At 55.5% G+C, this 9,775-nt stretch overlaps 1 protein-coding gene across 2 annotated transcripts in view; it reads right to left on the reverse strand.

The window, feature by feature from the left end:
* Positions 1 to 5,827, reverse strand: part of CDHR2 (cadherin related family member 2) — a 35,809-nt gene extending 29,982 nt beyond the window's left edge. For both annotated transcript variants that reach the window (XM_023617171.2, XM_023617170.2), the window contains exon 1: positions 5,714 to 5,827. The gene's annotated coding sequence lies outside the window, so the exon portion shown is untranslated. The remainder of the gene's footprint in view (positions 1 to 5,713) is intronic.
* Positions 5,828 to 9,775: the final 3,948 nt, after the last annotated feature.

Below are 9,775 nucleotides of genomic sequence, written 5' to 3' on the forward strand. Positions count from 1 at the left end.
GCAGGAAAACCCGGTTGAAAGTTTGCATGAGAAGCAATTAGACTCCCAGATGCCTCTTCCCTCCCCCTGCCCCACCCCACCCCCACCCTGGAGCACCTGGAGGCGACTTCCTGGAGAGGTTGAGTCAGAGATCTGGACTCAGGGACGCTTGATGGACACAGCAAAACGGAGGGCTAAGTGAAAGATGGCACATTCAACCCTCTCCGCCCTCAGTCTCAAGAGCCCTGGCGATGATGTGACATCTCCCCCAACAATCAGAAATGAAAAATGGAGGAAACTGGCTTGCCCAAGGAAAATCCCCACAGATTCCGAAATGTGGGGGCCTCCAGTGGACCACTTTATGGCGTGACCTCTAGGAGATGAGCCCTCCCCACACACACACACAACCCAGGGCCCCCTGTCAGCTGTTTAGAGCCTCGTTCTTCTTTATGAACAGCCAGCCAGGGGTCATCAGACATTGATGGGAAAACAGAGATGGCAGCATGCTGGACCTGCTACAGAAAATTGCCAAATTGGGAGGAATTTTGCAAGCTGATTGATGTTATGTTAGTAGTTTGAAATCAGTTAGGATGGGGCCAGCCCTGGTGGCCTAGTGATTAAGTTTGGTGTGCTCCACTTCAGTGGCCCGGTTCAGTTCCCAGGCGCAGGCCTATACCACTCGTTTGTTGCTGGCCATACTGTGGCAAGAGCTCACGTAAAAAAGGAAAAAAAGAGGAAGATTGGCAATGGATGTTAGCCCAGAGCAAATCTTCCTCAGCAAAAAAAAAAAAAAAAAGAAATCAGCTAGGGTGGAAGTATTTACACCACAGAAATGGGCAAACACGACAGATTGTGGAAAACTATGCACGATGACAGACAGAGAAACCCAAAGCAATCAAACAAAAGGGTGGTAAAAAAGCAGCTCAGAGGCTGTTTTTTGCTATAAACCTTGTAGTATCATTTGATAATTTTGCATTAAATATCCGTATGACTTTGATAGCGTGAGGAGTGACAGGGACTAATTTACTTTTCTGAACGACCTTCCCTGGGGCTCTCTTGTGCACAGAGGGAAGGCTGCCGCCTTCGCCCTCACCCAGGGCTCCAGCGGGAGAGGAAAACCCCAGGTCAGCTGTGGACCCAACACTTTCAAAACATTTGACCTAGTAACCCAACTAACCTAAAATAAGGAAACGTTTTGTAGAAAATTGTTCATCATAAGTGGTTATTTATAATCATGAAAAATGGAAGTAAACGTAACATGGGGCCCGAGGGGACAGTGAAGAAAGGTGCGAGCCAAGCCCTCAGCAGAACGTTGGCAGCCGTTAGACATCATGGCGACCAACAGCAACAGCTGCCATGTGAGAAACCCCTACCGCGTGCCTGACACCGAGCTGGGCACTGTCCAACACCAGCAAGAACCCTTCGTGGTAGCAGCCACTGCACCCACCTTACAGATGGGGAACGTACGGGTCAGAGAGGCAAGAGCCTTGCTGTGTTTAAGGAGCTGAGAAGCCGTGGAGTCTCGCTGGGCAACTCACTGCCCTTCTCTGAGTGTGTTTCATCATCTGTCAGACGGGAGCGTTAACTCTGACAAGTGATGAGGGTGGGGGCAGTGAATGAGAACAGAACGTGCCAGCTCAGCACCTGGCACACTGTAGGTGCTCAGCAAATACAAATCCCTTCCTTCAGCATCTTGTAGGGTCATCTGCGCCTCCTGATTGCTACTCCTGGTGCGGTTACCATGGAAACTGCTGCTGGCTCTCCCCTGTGCCCAGCATCACACCCATGCTCTGAGTTGAATATAGAGGTCAGAGCAAGGTGGGGCTGTGTGTGGATGAAGCCAGGGACTGTATTTCTGGTCACTGCCTGCAGTGTGACTCCAGCCAGGGCCCCTTGGGAAGCAGCTATGAAAACTGCTGGCTTGCAAAGGTCCCCAGGGATGATAGCTGGGGACAGCCCACATGCTGGACAGCAGGGCTACGCTCGGCGAGGTTGGGAAATGCAGCTGGACCTGGCTGCTTGAGAGGAATTAATCTCTCCAGTCCTCAGAATCAGGGGGGCTGAGCCGCAGCCCTCAGTGAAATGGAGGTTATGCTGTGGAGATGCAACGCTGAGGGAGGTGCTGGTGTGATGGAGTTGGGGTCAAGTGCAGTGACAGAGGCAGCCCTGGAGCTGATCGTGAAGGCGGGGTTCGGGACAGGGTCAGCGGTTCAGTTGGGGGTAGGGATGACCATGGGAGTGGTGATGAGGTGCGGGTGGACACACTGATAACGTTTGTGATGACGAGGGTGGGGACGCAGGTAGAGCTGCTGGTGGTGATGGTTGTGGGCAGAGATGGTGATGGCGGCGGGCTGACAGCGGAGATGCAGATGGAGCTGGGCAGTGGTGGTGGTGACGGCAGACTGCTGGCGTCCACCACGTGAGCAAAATCCAGGGCCCTTCCATACTGGCTGGACGCGGCTAGTCTGGGTGACCCCTCGGGGTGTGGCCTTAGACAGACCCCCATGACCTCTTTCTTCTCTCACTTCTCCTCCTTTGGAGGTGAGTCAGAGCCATAGGATAGTTAGTCATGAAGTGTGTAGCCACAGGGAGGCAAGGTGTGCTCCTCGCTGTGACAAAGTTCGCCTCAGCGCAGCTGCGCAGACAGGAGACTCCTGCCCTCCATCCAGTCCTGAGGGGAAGGGAGCTGCCAAGGGTGGCGGCGTGCTGGGGCTGGCACTTTGCACCCATTACCACTTAGTCCGCAGCACACTGTGGTCCCGGAGAGGAAGAGACGTGACCCAGTCAGTAACGGGGTCAGAACCCAGAGCCGGAAGTCTGGTTTTCTCTTCCCCTCAGGCCGCACAGAGCCCCAGGCTTGAGGGGGGTGGACAGCGACCTTACCCAGGAGCTTTATTCCGTAGGCTCCCACCACCTCCGGCCCCATCCTACACCCAGCGACACTCATCGCTCACTGAAGTTTCTTCCAACTTCTGCCCTCCATTCTCCAGAGGCCAGGAAGCCCGCTGACCTGTCCTCAGAGCAGCACGATGGCCCTTTACATTTGTGTGTGGCACACAAGGTCCTTCCCCTGCGTCTGGACCTCACCACCTCTCTGGAAGGAAGAGATGGGTCGGCAGCCCCCTTTATGCCCAGCTCCCGCCCAGCACCCTGAGCCAGTCAGGGCAGAGCTGGGCCCACCCCTCAGACTCCCTGTCCAGTGCTATCCCCTGCTGGGTCCTGCCTCCCCTCCCTCCGGCACCACCTCAGGCCTGGGTTTCATGCAATCTTCCCACCTCCTTGAACAGAGACGTTTACAAACACACGCTCATTCGATCATGATGAGATCAAAGTCCCACAGTCCAGAGTGTTATCCTCTGGACTCACTCACCTGAGGAAAATGTGCAGAGCCTGACTACGTGATGAACCTGCCCCACCAGTGAGCCTTCCCACCTGAGCGGCACAGCCACTCCCAAGCTCGAACCCCAGGCCCCCTGGCCTGGCAGGTTAGGTCCTCGGAGGGGCTGGGTCTCTCTCCCCACACAAGCTGGCCTTCGTCCCCTCCTGTGATCCAAGAGCATTGAATGCTGCTGTTCTTGATACATGCCCTGTGTTGGCCTTCCTCCAGGCATTTGCATATGCTGTCCCCTCTGCCCAGAATGCCTTCCCTTGCCTTCTGAGTGTGTGCAAAATCTCTCCATCCTCTAAGGTCAGGTCAGGCGTGGAGCCATGTCCAGGCATTGGTGGCCTCTAAGCTGGTACCCCAGCAGGGGCAGGGGACAGGGCGGGTGCAAATGAACAAGACGAGAGTGGAGTTGCCCGTGGGCTGGGCCTCCAGGCCAGTCCATCCCCAGGCCTCCGCTGTGCCAGGCGGCCCTGGCCAAGGCCTGGGAGTGAAGGAGGCACAGTCTCTTTCCAGCCCCCAGTCACTGCACAGCTGGACCCAGGGCTCTTCCTGCCCCCTCTGCCTCTCAGTTTGCCTTCTCAAAGGTAGGACTATCGACATTCTAGGGATTACAACCTCCTTTCCCCCAAACTCCCTCTACCTCTGCCCACCGCTGTTCTCTCCCTACTCTTAAAAAGTGCTTGGTGAAGGGTCAAAAAGGACACAGAGGCAAATCAGGGTGGCTTCTGGACCCCCAGCCCATGAAACACGCAGGCCCCTGGGAGTCCCCTCTGACTTGGAGGAGACTCACCCACCTGAGCCCTGAAGCCTGGCTCCTCAGCCTCAGCAGGAGGAGGCATCAGCCACAGCTCTGAACAGCCCACAGCTCCAAGACTTTCTAGGACTTGGAGCCACTGGGAATGGAGACTTCAGGCCTGCCCACAGCCTCCAGGACAGCCAGAGAGGGACGTGGCCCTCCTCATCCACAGGCCCCCAGTGGGTGGGTCAGCCACCACCACCGCTTCCAGCTCACCACACGCTTTCACTTCCGCTTTCTTGTTTATTACTCACAGCTGTTCCCCAGCTGTAGGAACTACCATTCCGCGGTTCAGGTGAGGAAACTGAAGTTCAGAGCAGCTCAGAGGGGGATGCCCAAGAGTGAGGCACAGAGTGTTGGACCAGACTGGCTCCAGATCCAGGAGTCCCGGGGCAAGCCTTGTTCTGGGCTCCACTTGACTCCCTGGGAGCTGGACCGGCACCCATAGGGCAGACACAAGCCCAACCAGAGTGCGCTAATGCAAGGATGTGACCCCGAGGGCATGGGCTCCCTGCACGGAGGCTCTCTAGTGCCCATCCCTTGGGCTGCTTTGGCAGCAGACAGATATGGAGTCAAATGGCCCCAGTTCAGATTCCAGCCTTTCAGTTACTCACTGTGCCACCCCAAGCAAGCCCTTACCCTCTCTGGGCCTCAGTTTCCCTGGTGAGAAATGGAGTGAGGATAAGAACCATAAAGTCCACACATGGGTCACATCCTGTTTCCATCAGTGGGATCCCAATGCTCCCTGAGCCCCCCGCCTTGTGCCTGATGCCCCAACCCAGCAGTTCCGCCACAGGGAAGAGACCCAGGCCTGGCCCCACCTCTCAGCTGAGTCTCCACCTGGAATGCCAAGGCGAGGGGATGTGTCAAGGCCTGGGAATGGGCCAGAGCTGGGGGCCAGGCTGCGGTCAGTCCCAGCAGACCCCTTCCTAGTGCTGGCAGACAGCACTGGAATCCATCACTGACCACAGGCCCAGCTCTGCTTCAGGGGTTCTTCAGCTTCTTCCCTGCACCGTTACCATCCCCATTCCGCAGACGAGGAAACTGAGGCCCAGAGGACTTACAGAGCCCACCCAGAGTCAGGGTGGAGCCGAGGTCTGAACCCAAGCAGGTGGGCCGCAGCCAAGTTCTTTCTCCTCAAGGTCTGGGGCCCCCTGGCTCAGCCACCCCATCTTCACACCCTCAAGCCTTCTGTGAAAGGGGCCAGGCACGTTGACTCATTTCCTTGGGGGACCTGCCTCCCTTCCATCCTGTGAAGAATCTTCAGAAGGTCCAAATTACCCCCAGGACTTGGAAAGGAGGGGAGCCATCAGAACCCTGGGTATGGGCATTATTAGCCTGGCATCACAGAAGAAACTGAGGCCTTGCAGCCCTGCTGGGACTCAGCTCCAGGTCCACCCAACCCAGCGCCGGTCCTCGCTCCCTCTGCCCAGCGCAACCACCAGCTTCGTGGGACCCCCAAAGCTTGCCCTGGCCCCAACGACCCCACTGGGTGCCTAACCATGGCAGGAGGCCCCTGCACCTCTGCCGCAGCTGAGCTGTGCGGTCCCTACCTGTGCCCCACAGGGGCAGTGGAGGCGGCGGATGGGTCCCGGCGCCGGCCGAGGTGGGCACCATCTGGGGCCTGCAGCAGCGCACACTGGCAGACTTTGGCACCATCTCCGCCTACTCTGAGCAATCATTAACCCTGCCAGAGACCGCACCTCCCGGGATGGGGATGGTTCCTCAGCAGGTGCTGACCACAGCTGGGGAGGGGACAGAAGGGCAGGACCGAGGTGATGGGCCCAAGTGCTCCCAGGACTGGAGGCCCAGGCCACAGGAGAAAGGGCCTGAGAAAGCCTGAGCCCAGAGGACCTGGGGACCAGGCCCAGCCCGGGGCAGGCTGGAGGCGTGGAGGGGGTGACAGTCCACAGGCCCCTCCCTACCATGAGTCCTCCGTGACAGGGGACCTGTGGAGAAGGCGAGGGGGTTAGATCAGGGGAAGGAGCTAGTAAAATGTCATCACAATCAAACACGAGGTTTTCCCCAGGGAGTAAGGGCGTCCTTGAGCTTGGATGCACACTCTCCCAGCTAGTGTTGCTGTCGCTCCTTCTGCTGAGGCCCTCGGAGGTACCTGCCTCCCTTAGGGCTTCACCCACCCCCAGGCTGGCTGTCAATACCAGTGCTGCGCCCATGGCCTCGCCGCAGGGTCCGAGTCCCCACTCCCTCCTCCAGCCACACATGCCAAACCATCCTTGTGTTGACACAGGAGAAAAAGGGCTTCAAGTTCTTCTGGCTGGGTGGCCTGGGGAAGTTACTGCCCATCTCTGAACCATGTTGACTGTGTCTGGACTATGAGACACAGAGTCCTGTGAGGGTGGACAGGGAGACACCCAGTCCAGGACGGACACTCAGTAAGGCCTGGAGCAGCCAAAAGAGATGACGAGATGCAAACACGCTCTCAGCTCCAAGGAAGTCCTGGGGGAGGATGTGCTGGTGCCTTCCAAGAGGAGTCAGAATTGGCATTTATTGAGCACCCACTGTGTGCTTGACATCATGGTCTCCCTCATGCCTGACATGGCCTGGGAGAGGAGGTACAGTTATAAACACGCTCACTCCAAAGAGAAGGAACCTGGGGCTCAGAGAGGGAGGGGACCCCGCACACCCTCCCCAGAGAGCAAACAGCCGAGCCAGGAACCAACTCCGACCACAGCGCCGAGCCCCTGCTCTCCGCCTCTGCTCTGACCACTGGGGCCAGCAGCTCTGAGTCATGGCTCTGGCCCCCAGAGGGCGTGCCCTGGCCTGCCCAGACCTTTGAACAGCATCTGGATGAGCCAGGTGTGAGCAGATGATGCCCTGCCCATCTCAAAGGGCCCTGTCTGCCTGCCACAAGGCAGCCTGGGCAGCTCACTGGGCTCTGCTGTGATGATCCAGGCCTAAGTAACAGGCCAGGCCCGGGGTCAGCCTCAGGGAGTGGCGGGTGGCCAGGCAGAAACTGGGGCTAAGAGGCCAGGATGTGGACTCAGATGACCTGGGTCATAACCCCTTCCCCACCACTTACTAGCTGGGGGCCTTGGACAAGGTCGTTGCTCTCCCTGAGCCTCAGTGCCCTCATTTGTAAAATGGGCACAATAGCAGAACCCAACTCATAGGTTTGTTATAATGACTAATGCAGTGAAGCGCTCAGCACAGGGCAGGCGAGAGAGCTGCGCACAGGAGGAAGCAACTCAGATACACACCAGTGTTCCTTCACAGCCACTGTCTTAGGTTTTTGGGTTTTAAAATTTTTGATCAGAAAAGCTTCTCATTGCCTGTCTTTGCTGGCAACTTACTGTGTGCACCATTATGTGCTCAGAAATCGATCAAGTGGAAATCAAGTCCCCACTTGCCTCTGACCAGCTGGATGACTTCGGGCAAGTCGCTCCTCTTGGACCTGCCACTTCATCTGCAACATAGAGACCTCCTCTCCCCCAGTGTACAGCTCCAGAGGTGACCTGGAGAGCCTGGGCTGAGGGGGGCTCTTTGCTGCGAATGTGTCCAACCCCTCCTCAACTTTCCAGTCACCCCCCTCTGTGCTGCACATGGCTTTGCAGAGTACAAGCTGCCTTTGTTGCTGTTTTACAGCGAGGGACGAGCCCAAGAACAGCCCCTTGGTGTCAGAGACCCACGGCCTCCCACCTTAGAAAGAAATTGGGGACCCATGAGATCAACTCCTCCCCACCCTCCAGACCCCTGAGCCCCTTCCCAGGGCACACATTCCCTCTAAAGGACTGGCTCAAGTGGCTGATCTACCATGGATTGCACACCTCCAGTGATGGGGAGCTCACCACCTCCCATGGCCTCCACTCCATGGCCCTAATTGTCTGTGTTTTATTGAGTTGAGTGCTGCCCCAGCCACTTCCACTGGGCCTGACTTCTGGGGGCACCAGACCCTGCTTGCTCTCTCTGCTCTGGGCTGGCTCCCCCCAAGTCTTCCCGTAGGTTCTTCCAACCACTCCCCACCACCACCATCACAGGCAGGCACTGCAGCCGGGCAGACCCGGGTTTACATTCCAGCTCTGTCTGTTCCTGGCTGTGTGACCTAAGGCCAGCCACTCTCCCTCTCTGAGCCTCAGCTTCCACATCAGGAAAATAGGGACAAGTAAAATAATCATGTGGCTGTTTTCTTTCAGTCGTTAGTGGACTTCTGAGATGGAACATAATGACTATGAGCCCTCTAGGAACATCACCTGATGCCACACAACCCTCCTGGCCCCCTGCCACTTCTGTGTTCATTCAACAGACAGGGGCTGAATGCTCACTTTGTGCTGGGCTCTGTGCTTGGCTCTGGGCACTGGTAGGGGGTGGGGGGGCATCCCTGTCCCCACAGAGGGAGACGTGTGAGAGCAGAGTAGGCCAGGCAAAGAGGAAGGAAAGGGAAGCCCAGGCAGAGAGAACAGTGTGTCCAAAGCCCCACTCTGGGAAGAGCCTGGCCCCTGGGGGAACTGAAAGACCAAGACAGCTGGAGCTCAGATGTCATTTGTTCAGAGGATTGGGTTTCAAAAACTATTGTACATTCATACAATGGAATACTACTCAGCAATAAAAAAGCACCCTCCATGTTCACTGCAGCATTATTCACAAAAGCCAAGACATGGAAACAGCAGGTGCATAGACAAGGAAAAGGCAGTGTACATATATACAATGGAATATTATTCAGCCATAAACAAGATGAGATCCTTCCATTTGTGACAACAAGGATGGACCTGGAGGGCATCACGCTAAGTGAAATAAGCCAGATAGAGAAAGATAAATACTACATGATCTTACTTACATGCAGAATCTTAAAAAAAAAAGAAGTCAAATACATAGAAACATTGTAAAATGGTGGTTGCCAGGGCCTAGGGGGTGGGAAATATGGTGGGATGTTGGTCAAAAGGTACAACTTTCTTTCTTTTTTAAAGATTGGCACCTGAGCTAACATCTGTTGCCAATCTTCTTTTTTTTTTTTCCTTCTTCTTCTCCCCAAAGGCCCCTAGTACATAGTTCTGTATTTTTAGTTGTGGGTCCTTCTAGTTGTGGCATGTGGGACACCACCTCAGCACGGCTTGATGAGTGGCACATAGGTCTGTGCCCAGGATCCGAACCAGTGAAACCCTGGGCCGCCGAAGCAGGGCCTGCAAATTTAACCAGTCGGCCACGGGGCCGGCCCCACAACTTTCAATTACAAGATGAATAGTTCTGGGGATCCAATGTAAAACAAGCTGACTAGAGTGAACAATACTGTATCGATCTTATTCTCAAAAGTTGCTATGAGAGTAGAGCTTTAACTTCTCACAGTAACAACAACAACAAAATGGTAATCATGTAGGTGCAGGACCTGCTGACTAACTTTATTGCGGTAAACATTCGGCAATATATCCATATATGAAATCATCACATTGTACAGCTTCAACTTACACAATGTTATATGTCAAAGATATCTTAATAAAGCTGGGGGGTGGAAAGGACAGAGTGGTGATACAACAGGTTGGATTGCAAAAAAATGACGTGGGTGGGGTGTGGGGGAGGGAGAAGGCAGCAGTTACACAGCCAGCCCTTCACTGACACGAAGTCTAAACTGGTGAAATGAATCTATAGTGACAGGAACCAGATCA

This window comes from Equus caballus, chromosome 14, assembly GCF_041296265.1.
Source record: "Equus caballus isolate H_3958 breed thoroughbred chromosome 14, TB-T2T, whole genome shotgun sequence".
Taxonomy (NCBI): Eukaryota; Metazoa; Chordata; class Mammalia; order Perissodactyla; family Equidae; genus Equus; species Equus caballus.